Consider the following 12,263-nt stretch of genomic DNA (forward strand, 5'->3'; position numbering starts at 1 on the left):
ACCCGGATAATCCTGAATCATTTTCCCATTTTGAGGTCACCTGTTAGGAACTTGAATTCTATCTGCAGCCTTCAATCCCCCTTGCCATGTAATCCAATATATTCATAGGATCTGGGGAAAAGGACACAGACGTCTTTGGAGAGCCATTATTCCCTCTACTCCAACTTAGCAGACATGTCACTCTTTTTGCTTTGGCTTCTAGGCTGCTTAGAGCTCTTTAGTAACTTTGTGGACCTTCAACTTAATTTTGTATTATAATTTTCTTTTTTTGGGGTGCCTGGGTGGTGCAGTCGTTAAGTGTCTGCCTTCGGCTCAGAGCGTGATCCCAGCGTTCTGGGATCAAGCCCCACATCAGGCTTCTCCGCTAGGAGCCTGCTTCTTCCTCTCCCACTCCCCCTGCTTGTGTTCCCTCTCTCTATGGCTGTCTCTCTCTGTCAAATAAATAAATAAAAAATCTTAAAAATTTTTTTTTTTCTTTTTGGCCCCTATATCCTCATTTTTTTCTCAAATTCATGTCATCACAGGTGCCCATACACATATCAGTCATGTCGAAATGTAGTAGAAATAATTACTAGCAGTGAACCTCTAGAACAGGGGTAGGCAAACTATAATCCATGGGCCAAATCCAGGCCACCTCCTGTTTTTATAAATAAAGTTCTTTTTTTTTTTTTTTAAGATTTTATTTATTTATTTGAGAGAAAGAAAGTGAGAGAGAGAGAGCACAAGCAGAGGTGGGGGGGGGTGCCGAGGGGCAGAGGGAAAGGGATAAGCGGCTCCCCTTGAGCAGGAAGCCCGATGTAGGTCTCCATCTCAGGATCATGACCTGAGCCAAAGGCAGATGCTTTACTGACTGAGCCACCCAGGCGCCCCAAGGGCTTTGAGCTTTTCTTAACATGTCACATGTCTAATGGAAATTGTACAGCTACCTATAATATACATTGTTGATGATTTCAAAATGGAGAAAAAACATTTTAATAAATACCATTTGTGTATCAGACAAAATTATAATTTTACTTTTGAGAATAAAAATGTTGGAAAGCTCTAGAGTATAGTCTGTTTCCAAAAATAGAGCACTTGTTATTTATCTTTCTTTTAAATCAGTGTATAATATATGAATTATGAACTGTATATAAGATGAAAGTCTTTATGACAGGGGCGCCTGGGTGGCACAGCGGTTAAGCGTCTGCCTTCGGCTCAGGGCGTGATCCCGGCGTTATGGGATCGAGCCCCACATCAGGCTCCTCCGCTATGAGCCTGCTTCTTCCTCTCCCACTCCCCCTCTTGTGTTCCCTGTCTCACTGGCTGTCTCTATCTCTGTCAAATAAATGAATAAAATCTTAAAAAAAAAAAAAAAAAAGAAAGTCTTTATGACAGTCCAAATGAAATAGACTTGAATTTTCTTCTAAAGGATGTTTGCATTTTGAGCAATCTTTCTTTTTATTTTATTTTATTTTATTTTATTTTATTTTATTTTATTTTATTTTATTCTATTCTACTTTATATTTTATTATATTCTATTTTATATTTTATTTTATTTTATTTTATTTTATTTTATTTTATTTTATTTTATTTTATTTTATTTTATTTATAAGTATCTCTGCCCAATGTTGGGCTCAAACTCACGATCACAAGATTAAGAGTCGCATGCTGCACTAACTGAGCCAGCCAACTGCTCCCGAGCAATCTTTCTTTAAAGTAACAGTTTTGTGTGCCTTAGGGCTAAAAATCTAATTTTGAATGCAGTGTGTACATGGAAAGAAGCCCTGAACATGAAGTCTGGAGAACAGGATCAGGTGCTTATCATAGGCACCTTCTGTCTGAGAGTGCTTTCATTAGATAATACTGAGTGGGCTTAGTAGTCAGCAAGGTGTTTTCTCTTTTCTCTTTTTCAAGTTGTACTGAGGTATTACTGATACACAAAAAAATTGTAGTGACACCTGGCTGGCTCAGTAGGTAGAATGTACGACTCTTGATCTCAGGGTTGTGAGTTTGAGCCCTATGTTGGGTGTAGAGATTACTTAAAAATAGAATCTTTAAGAAGAACTGCACACATTTAATGTATGCATCTCGATGAAGGTGGGCCTATGTGTACACCTGTGATACCATCACCACAATCAAGGTGCTAAACGTACCAGTCACCTCTAATATCTTTGTGTTCTTCTGTGGATTTTTTTGGTAAGAACATTTAACATATTTTAAAGTACACAATACCAATACTCTCTTGTTAACTGTAGGTAGTATGTTGTACAGCAGACCTTTAGAATTTGTTCATCTTGAATAATGGAAACTTCAAATATCAATTGAAAAACAGTTCCCCATTTCCCCTCTGCTCAGCTTCTGACAACCATCATTCTATTCTCTGTTTCTATATTTTGACTACGTTAGGTACCTCACGTAACTGGAATCATGCAGCATTTGTCCTTCTGTGACTGGCTTATTTCACTTAGCATCACGTCCTCCAGGTTCATGCATGTTGTCGCGAATGGCAGGATTTACTTCTTTTTTGAGGCTGAGTAATACTCCATAAGGTGTTATTACCTCTGTAATGTCTCAGAAACAGTAACTAGAGCCCAAGGCTCAGCTTGCTCCAGACTCCTGAATGTTCTGAATTATTTTTCATTCACTACCTATCGGTTTTCTTTCTTCCCAGTTTTGGTTACCTCATCCTTCCTAATCTATTTTTAATCTCCCCATGTTTCAGGTAACTGTAATTTTAATGAAACAGGCCTTTTAAGGCTCATGCTTTATTTTTTTATTTTAAAATTTATTTATTCATTTTTAATTTTTTTATATTTTATTTGTTTAGCAAGAGAGAGCATGAGCGGGAGGGGCAGAAGGAGAGGGAGAGAGAGAAACTCAAGCAGAGTCCACGCTGAGCATGACCCCATGTGGGGCTTGATCTCACGACTCTGAGATCATGACCTGCCTGAAATCAAGAGTTGGATGCTTAACTGACTGAGTCACCCAGGCACCCCTTCATTTATTCATTTTAAGTAATCTCTACACCCAACATGGGGCTCGAACTCACAACCCCGAGATCAAGAATTGCATGCTGTTCCAGCTGAGCCAGCTGGGCACCGCAGTTCATGTTTTATTTTGAAAATTTACTCTGGTCCTAATTCATTCACTTGGCAAAAACTTTCTGCCTTGATTTTGGAAAATGATTGTTAAAACTGGCCTGTAGAGTGACCAGTAATTCCATCAATAACTATTGCTCTTCTAAAACAACCATTGTCTTTGATTAAAATGCTTTTTCCTTCCACGAGCTCCTAATGTCCATGTCCATTTCAGTCTCAGAATAATGTCAGGATGCTTATGGAACCATTGATACCATGTTTGACCATTTCAACTTTGGTTTCTCTGCTTAAAAATAAATAATAAATAATAGGTTGCTTTCTCCCCTAAGACCAGATATCCACCAAGAGGTAGTGTACTTCCGGTCTAACACTGTATCGAATAACCGACGCATTTGTAGTCACTTTCTGCTTCTGCTGGTTTTGCTGGATTTCTGGACTTGTTATTTCTTATTTGGCACTCACTCTTTGCATACATTATCTTTTACTTCTGCTCTGTGTCATCTTATTTGCATGATGCTGGTGACAATAGGTGAACCACATAATATCCAAGACACTTAACCCCAAACAGAAACACAAATGAGGCAAAAGTTCACTCAATTTCAGATCTTTTGCAAAAAAGGATATAGTTTTAGATTGGCTATTTTCATATTAAGATTTTAGGTTATGGTTAGGCAAATTTGCACAATAAACTCCTACCTGAATTTCATCCTCAACGTAGAATTCTTCTGTAATTATTTTTGGGGAAGAAATTTGTTGTCACTTACCTTGTACTTTTCTCAGATGGAGACCTGTGAGAAAATCACAAAAGTTTTCCTCTCTTTTCATAAGTAAATGCTTAAACTACTCATGGATTGGAATGTATACATCATTTGATTTAATATGAAATGAATTTCTATTCAATCCATCATCTATCTCTTTTTTGAGAGGGAAGGACAATGAATAGTACTTCACAGGCTCCCTTTTCAATTAGAAACAGTACTTCCATTTTGGGATGTGAAGCAGTCGGTGTTCATTCTGGCCACGACCTCCATGGCTTGCAGATTTTTATCAACTTCCCACTGAGAACGCCTCATTTTTAGCCGAGCACACATATTACCACTGTCAATTCTCCTCCATCAGTTTGATTGCTATTTTTTTTTATATCTTTTCCTTAAGCCAAACCTTTTTCTTTTTACAGACTTCTGGATTTCTTGAATTCTTCTGTGAACAGAAGAAGAATAAAGAAGAACTCTTACCTTGGTATGTATGCACATCCCATTGGGGATGCCCTAGAATTACCCATGGAATCCTCTTCAGAGTGCCCTTTTTAAATTCAAAGTAGTCAAAGCTTGATTTCAGCAGGGAGGGTGTTCTTTTGTTTGCTTTCTTAGACATAGTGATTTCGAATATTTGTGACATGAGAACGAAAACTTAAATGTTAATGGCTTTACTTCACAAACCCCTGTGTATTTGTTCTGATACTTGTCATGAATTTGACCTTTGTTACTAGGACTTTGGCTCCCTCTGCACAGTAAGTACTCATCAACTACTCCACTTTTAGTCCTGAAAAAAATCAAGCCAGTTGCTAAAGATTCTATTTGTGTGTAGGTAAGAGACAATTGACAATTTCTAAGGAAGGTGTTGTTGATGAGCTTGATAATTCTAGTGGTTAGTTGTGGCTGGTTGTGATGCATGTCACATGGATGACTCATAGATGCACTCCTTGTGGAGACTGAACGTAACTCTGGATCCCTGTTGTTCTAGAAATGAATGAAGCATAGTAGTGGGAAAATCCATGAGTAGCGAAATAGGATGTTGTTTGCAATTCATTGGATGTTTCTTGGAATTCATTTCCATTTCTGTAGCTAGACCTGAGGATATGGCAGATGTACTGTCCAGAAAATTGTGGTTTGTGTTTTCCTACATAAGGAGAAAGAAGGGAAAAGAGAGGAAGTTTGAGTGTTAGGGCATGTTGGAAGCAGAACCAAGTTGACATTTGCTATTCCTAAGCCTCTTTGCTATTCCAGAATACTTTTGACCCTGGGAGCATTTCACTGGCCAGCAAAACATCTTTCTCTTTGTCTCAAGTATATACAGGGCAATATTTTTGTGTTGCTTTGGAAATATACTTCTCCATGCTGTGATTTGAAAATACCAACACTGTTAAGAAAGAGCAGGGACTTAGGTGAATGCTTCAGACATTCATTGGATGAAGTGTTGAGTAAACCAGATGGTTGATATCAAATGCCTTGATAAAGTATTTTAGAAATCAGAGCTGGTTCTCATTAAAAAAAAATAAGCCCCTCTGGAGGGATTTGTTTATGACTTTCTCTATTTTGTTTTCATTTATTTCAAATAGTTTTTAAAATTAAGTATATCTATGAGCACAAGCCAAGCTAAAACTATAGATTTAAAAAAGTCAATGGGTTTGACCCCAGATATTTGATCCCTATCTTTGGTTCCCAGTTGCCTGGTGGCCTCATCCTGGTTATCAGAGCAACATCTGCTTAGATGGAGTATTGACATTTGTGCACATCGGAGCCCAAAACACTTGAATTTTCCAACAATGAGAACATTGGATGTTTCTCTTTGTGTGTGCTAATGGTATGGACTGATTTTGCAGAATCACTGCAGCAAGTTGTAAATGATGTATGAAATGAAAAATTCCTGTCCAGTGCACAGAGTGAATATATACAGTTCTATGCAGTCACTGCAGCGCTGGGCTATTTGTTTTAATATTTCCTTCAGACATATAGTAATTTTTTTGGTGAGTCATATCCAGATGCTTGCCATTGGCACAAAGCACAGATTTCCTATATATATATATTTCAAATGAATTTCAGTCATGTGTAAGTATACTTAATAGAATACTGGATTTTCGAGGACTTGAGCTTTAAAAAAATATTTTTAGGAAAACAGTAGCAATATATTTGTTTTGAAAAATTTGAGAAATGGTGAAGAGCCCAAATATTAGAAGTCATTTAATCCGATTATGGAAAAATATCCTTTGTTTACATTTAGTATATATCTTTTAAGGTTTTATCCCCTATGATTAGTTTGCATTCCTAAAAAAATTATCCTATCAATTTATTTGTTAAGTTTCAGTCCTAATTGCGAACAAGACTTGAGCATCTTTTGGTGACTTCTACAGTTTAATTTTTAATCGCTGCATACTCTTCAATTGCGTGGCTGTAGCTTAAAGAATTTTTACTCATTCCTACTGAACAATGAAAATGTAGGTAGTTTCTAATTTTGGTAATTCCTATATCAATGCTGCAATGTTTATGTGATTGTTGTCATTTTGCTATATATTTAAAATGCCCATCTTGCCTCCCCCTTCTCTTTCAAAATTATCTTAGCTATTATCTGTTTTTCTGTTGGATTTTGGTGATGATTGGATTATATTTCTAAATGATCGGAGTAAAATTGGCATCTCCGTAATAATATTGAGTCATTCCATTGGAGAACATTGAGTGTCTTTCCATTTATTGGTAGATTTTCTATGAGGCATTCATTCTTGCATATTAGAAATAAGCCTCTCTAAGTTGTGATAACATGTGTTTCTGCATATGATATCCAAGTTATATCTGTAAAGTTCTCTTTTTGTGCCATTTTAGTTATATTTTTTTGAACAAGGGTAATTGTAGCCTCATAATATCAATTAACAAAATTTCCTCATCCTCCCTAGTCCCCCTCCCCAATATCATGCTCTGAAGCAGTGTAACTATAAGGAGTGACCCGTCTTCTTTAGATGTATAGAATTAATGTCTGCATCTGGCTCATTTGGCAGGATAAATTCTTCGAAACCTCTAATTTCCTTTCAAGGGTATTGACATATTTAGGTTGTTTTCTGTCTCTTATTGAATCAACTTTGGAAATTTATATTTCCCTGTTGAAATACCAGTTTATCTAGAGGTGAAATTTGTTAATACAGATATATACAAAAAATTCTGTTACCATTTAAAAAATAATCCTATAAATCTACTGTAAAGACACTTTCTCATTCTTAATACAAATACCTTTATCTTAATGAACTTTGCAGAGGTATTTTTGAAGAACCTTCCCTCACTATTTCCATAGTTTTGCTATTTTCTTACTGGCTTTTTTTTTTTTTTTTTAAGATTTTATTTATTTGAGAGAGAGAGAGAGCAATGGAGAGAGCCTGAGTGGGGTGGAGGGGGCAGAGGGAGAGGGAGAAACAGACTTGCCGCTGAGCCAGTAGCTCCACACAGGGCTCGATCCCAGGACTCCAGGATCATGACCTGAGCTAAAGGCAGACACTTAACCAACTGAGCCACCCAGGCGCCCCTCTTACCAGCTTCTTGAGTTGCATGCTGGGTTGATCTTTTTTGTCATTTATTAATAAAAATATTTCAAACTAGGAATTTTCCTATGATTCCCATTTTAGCTGCATCTATACCTTTTGCTATGTTGGATTCTTATTTTATTAATAAACTGAAGTGGCATTTTGATATCTTCTATGACCCCCCAATTTTTTAAAAGATGAATTCAAAATTTTAAAATGGTTGAATTTTAAAATTCCCGTCTGTTATGATGAATTTCTAGTTTTGTAGTTGAATTTTATTGGCGTTATCTTTGTAGAAGAGTATGCCTGATGATCTTTGAGAAGGAGTCCATGGGCACTGGAGATGAAAGTTATTTTATTTAGAGAACTTTTTCTTATTAATTATATTATCAAGCTGTTCTGTCTCCAGCTCATTTTTGGTCTTTTTTGATCTTCTTTCAGCAACTGTGAAGAAAGTTGAAATCCTTTACTAATTTGTTCTTACTATTCTGTAACTTAGTTATAGAGATATTTGTATTCTGTGAGTCAGTGCAGTATTATTTGACACATAAACATTGTATATTTGCATTGAACTGTACTCCTCTAATAGGAAATCTCTCTTTGAACATATAATGCGTTTTGCCTTGAGTTTTCTTTTGTCTAATGTTAATATTAAAACTTCGATTTTCTTTTTATTTGTATCTCTTCAGTATATCTTTGCTCATCTTTTTACTCATCCTTTTGTACTCATTTGTCTAAGGTGTATCTCTTGTAATAAATATACAGTTGGCTTTCGTTTCGTAATCTGGCTTTCTCCTTTTTATTCTTCTCACAGAGTAGTTGAAGGCATTTACAAATATTGTCATAAACAAAATATTAGCCTTACTATTTTCATTATGTTTTCTTTTTGATTCTTGGGTGATTCTTCCCTCCATTCTTTTCTAGCTTTGAGCATATAGACATTCTTTGTTAATATCTCATAGAGTGTATGTTTTGTATTAAGTTCCGTTTTCACTTAAGTCTCTCAAAAGCATTCTTTAGTCTATTAATCTCTCTCAAACTTAAGGGCAAACAGCATTTTTACACCTTCTAGTTAAATGGAAAAATTTAGCATACTTCCCACCCTATACACATCCTACTGCTCTCTCTCAGTCCTGTATCCTCAGTCCTATAGAAAATAAATACAAATGTCAGGTTCCTTGCCGGGAGTCTGCTTCTCCCTCTCCCTCTGCTGCTCTCCCTGCTTGTGCTCTCTTGCACTCTCTTTCTCTCTCAGATGAATAAATAAAATCTTAAAAAAAAAAAAAAAAAGAATGGGAACATTAGTGGGGCCATGGCATCTACCCGTGGGCACCTTTCCTAGTCCTTACCCTACATCTTCCCCACCAAGAGATGAACACTATTCTAAATATTGTGCTTGCTACTCCCTTGCCTTCCAAAAAACAATTTTATTTAATAAATATGTTGAACAGCATATAGTGTAGATTTTTAAAAATTGTCAAGTGTTATGAAAAATTGTATCACACTAGGGATGCCTGGATGGCTCAGTCGGTTAAGCATCTGCCTTCAGCTTAGGTCATGATCCTGGGGTCCTGGGATCGAGCCCCACGTCAAGCTCCCTGCTCAGCTGGGAGTCTGCGTCTACCTCTACCTGTCCCTCTGCTGCCCCTGCTTGTGCTCTCTTGTGCGTATGCTCTCTTTCTCTCAAATAAATAAATAAAATATTTTTTTAAAAATTGTATCACACTGAAGGTAGACTGATGCTAGTGACAAATTTTCACTCAATATTATATGTCTAAGATCCATTTATATTGTTGAATGTGAATGTATTTTCCTCATCTCCATTGTTGTACAGTCAGCCTTTGTGGGAATGCACGATTTAAAAAAATTATAAACCAAAAGCAATGATTTTTGTCTAATAAGCTGAATGTTGCTTTGAATATTTTGGTATATTTCTCCTGGTTGTCATGTGTAACAATTTCTTTTAGCTATATAGATACCTCATTTTCATAAAAGCATGTAATTATGAATGTATAAAAGTATAAATGGTTATAAGGTCTTTCTTATGATCCTTTTAATGTCTGCAGGATCTTAGTATTGATTACATGCACCTTCTCTGTTTATTAATTTTATCATTCTCTTCAAAAATAACAACTTTTAGCTTTGTTGATTATTTTCTGTGAATTTTTTTCTCTTTTACCAATTTCTGTTCTTTATCACTTGATGTTCGTAGTGAAATCTCTTGAGGTTGAAGGTAGATACAATTTGGCCATCGTGAGAGTATAATATGCATAAATATTTGACAGACATAAAATATTCTTGATAGCATTCATGAGACTCTAAGAAATACTGTTTTGATGTGTGCTGTTAAAGTAGTTAGTCCTGTTAGATACCCTGCATTTCAGAAATGTTGATACAGAAGTCTTCCACACTTGGGATCATTTGATGTCATTTAATCATGAATAATCATTTCTGAATGATATTTCAGTCCTTTTATCATCTCCTTGGTTTACCCTGCTCGCCCGATTCCCAGAATTTTTTCTAATTCTTTCTAATCTGATGAAATCGGATTCTACAATGGCAATATGCCTCCTAGCAGTGTCTCATTAGAAATTATATGATAGTGTTTGTCTAATAGATTTTATCTGCCACCCAAACTTGCCTTATATACACAACTCTGTCCTTAAACTATCATTGGCTTTTATTTGCTTTGGTTACCCATATTTCCTACCATGCTTTTACCCCCCTCACATCTATCCCTTATTCTTGGATAGTATCAATTTTCTTCACCTAGTGTTTCTGTCTTTGAAAAAAGCAGAGGGATGACACTGTTAAATGGGCCATTTAACTGAAGAATGGCATGTCAGACATCCTTTTTCTATATATATAATGAGAGACATGTATATAGGTTAATGTATATATTTATAGAGATGAATATTACAGCTATTTTATGATATTTAAGACTAAATGCCACGGTTGTATTTTTTTTAAGTAAGTCTAAACTTCCCTTAAAGGAAAGCTGAGAAAAGTAGTAATTTGGAACTAGTTGGCTTAACTTAAAAAGCTCCCCTGTGACATCGGAGTGTGTTTCATGCAATTGCTTTCTTAGACTTCCTCATTAAAATATTGACTACTCTTTTTCTTCAGTAAATGCTAATCCTGGCTCCCATGTACATGTATTTACATTTCACTGCAGGCAGCCTGCCAGGTTAGAAATAAAACCAATTTGTTAATATCACTATTTCCTTTTCAGCAAAGAAAATATGCATTAAATTAAAGACTTTCTAAAAATAATAAGAAACGGCTCCTGTTGATACCAACCATTTATTTGTCTCTCTGGTTTAGGATGTGACGGCTCATCCTTATGAGCCTGCATTTCTCTGCTGCTCTCAGCTCTGGCCATCACTGCAAAACTCTGGCTTCTGAAAGCCCCCTGTCACGGGCCCTGAAGGTCCCTCTGCCCCTTTCTCCCCTCACCTTTCCCACTGTTGCACTTTTGCTAGTCCCTGCCAGCACCTATCTGAGAGTGCAAGACGCTATTTTTAAAAGAGTGTGAGCCAAGTATGGTTAATCCTGGCTGATCACATGCTGCTTTGCTGGAGCATTCTCTCCAGAAATCTTGGAAATCTTTGAACTGCAAGAGGGTCCCCATTTGATTTATGATTCATAAGTGGATCAGTGTTATTAAAATCCACAGGAGCCCTTTGTTCATTTAGTCATTCTGAGGGCCACCCATCACGCACTTCCCTATACTATTTTGCACAGGAGCACCTTCCTGGAGCCCATAGCTGTGTCTTAAATAATCCTTCAGTAGAAAGCAACTAATTATGCAAAGGAACATCAAGGAGTTCTAGTAACTCTAGAATGTTTGTGCACGTTGTGTTATCCAGACTTGCAAAGTCAAGTGAATTTCCAATAAAGCTAACGAGTCATTAACCTTATCAGCATACTTTGCTTGGCTGGATGCTACGCTTTACTTTGTTGAATATTTTATTTATAAAATGGATTGATTGCTATTTAGTATCATTCTTGTGACCCATGAGGAAAAAGGAGTCTTTTGTAAATGCCACCGTATAGTTGGTGCCAGAAGTGAAATCTGGTGTCTACAAATTGTTGCACATATTTGTTAGTTTCTCCCGATTTTTTTGCATATTTCATTGTTTTCCCTGTTGTTTTCTTCTTTTGTCAATGTTAACCTTTGCTCTAACAAGATTAGAAGAGTAAGGTCTTATTGATAATCTTTATGTTTCATTTCTACTTTGGGGAAAATATTAAAGAAAGAAGAGATTTAGCCTAAGTAATTGGTTACTTCCTTTCCAGTTTTGCCTTAACTGGCTTTAGGATTTGGGGTTCTCCATTCTTTCCTGCAAAGATTCTGTAATGGTCATCAAACTTGGGATCCATTTCCCCTTCAGAGCTCTCTCATCTTTCATTCTTTTATTCCATCTTACTCCCATTCAGCGTGAATGGAGTTGTTGGCTTCTCTCTTGCAACATTGTTCTTGTATTTTAGATTGGTATAGCATCGTGTCCACCTTCTAAAATCCCGTACAACCTTGAGCTGGATTCCAACCAGGAGCTTACTAGTCCTTCTGCTGTAGTCTTTGGTCCTGAAAGTGTTCAGCATTGAGATACTTCTCAGGAAGACATATTTAGCAGTGCAGTGTTGTTCCGTGAGGAAAACCGCCTCATCCAGCTGGTAAGCAATTTATGCCCTGAAGCATGAAGATTTCATAGCCCTTGTAATTTTATCCTTCCTGGTGTCGCTGCAGGTGCTATTTTTATTCATATAAATATTTAATCTTCTATAAAACTTATTAAGCTGTTGGCCTCAATAATATTTTTTGGCAGCGAGTTCCCTAGGTTAAAGGGACACAGTCAAGTACAACAGCTTAGCTCAAGATCACAGTTTTAAATAAAGGT

General features: G+C 36.5%; 1 protein-coding gene across 1 annotated transcript in view; it reads left to right on the forward strand.

The window, feature by feature from the left end:
• Nucleotides 1-12,263, forward strand: part of ZFHX3 (zinc finger homeobox 3) — a 1,297,849-nt gene that overhangs the window by 527,211 nt on the left and 758,375 nt on the right. Inside the window, exon 9 of the mRNA XM_057314209.1 lies at nt 4,255-4,316. The gene's annotated coding sequence lies outside the window, so the exon portion shown is untranslated. The remainder of the gene's footprint in view (nt 1-4,254; nt 4,317-12,263) is intronic.

Source organism: Ursus arctos, unplaced genomic scaffold, assembly GCF_023065955.2.
Source record: "Ursus arctos isolate Adak ecotype North America unplaced genomic scaffold, UrsArc2.0 scaffold_19, whole genome shotgun sequence".
Taxonomy (NCBI): Eukaryota; Metazoa; Chordata; class Mammalia; order Carnivora; family Ursidae; genus Ursus; species Ursus arctos.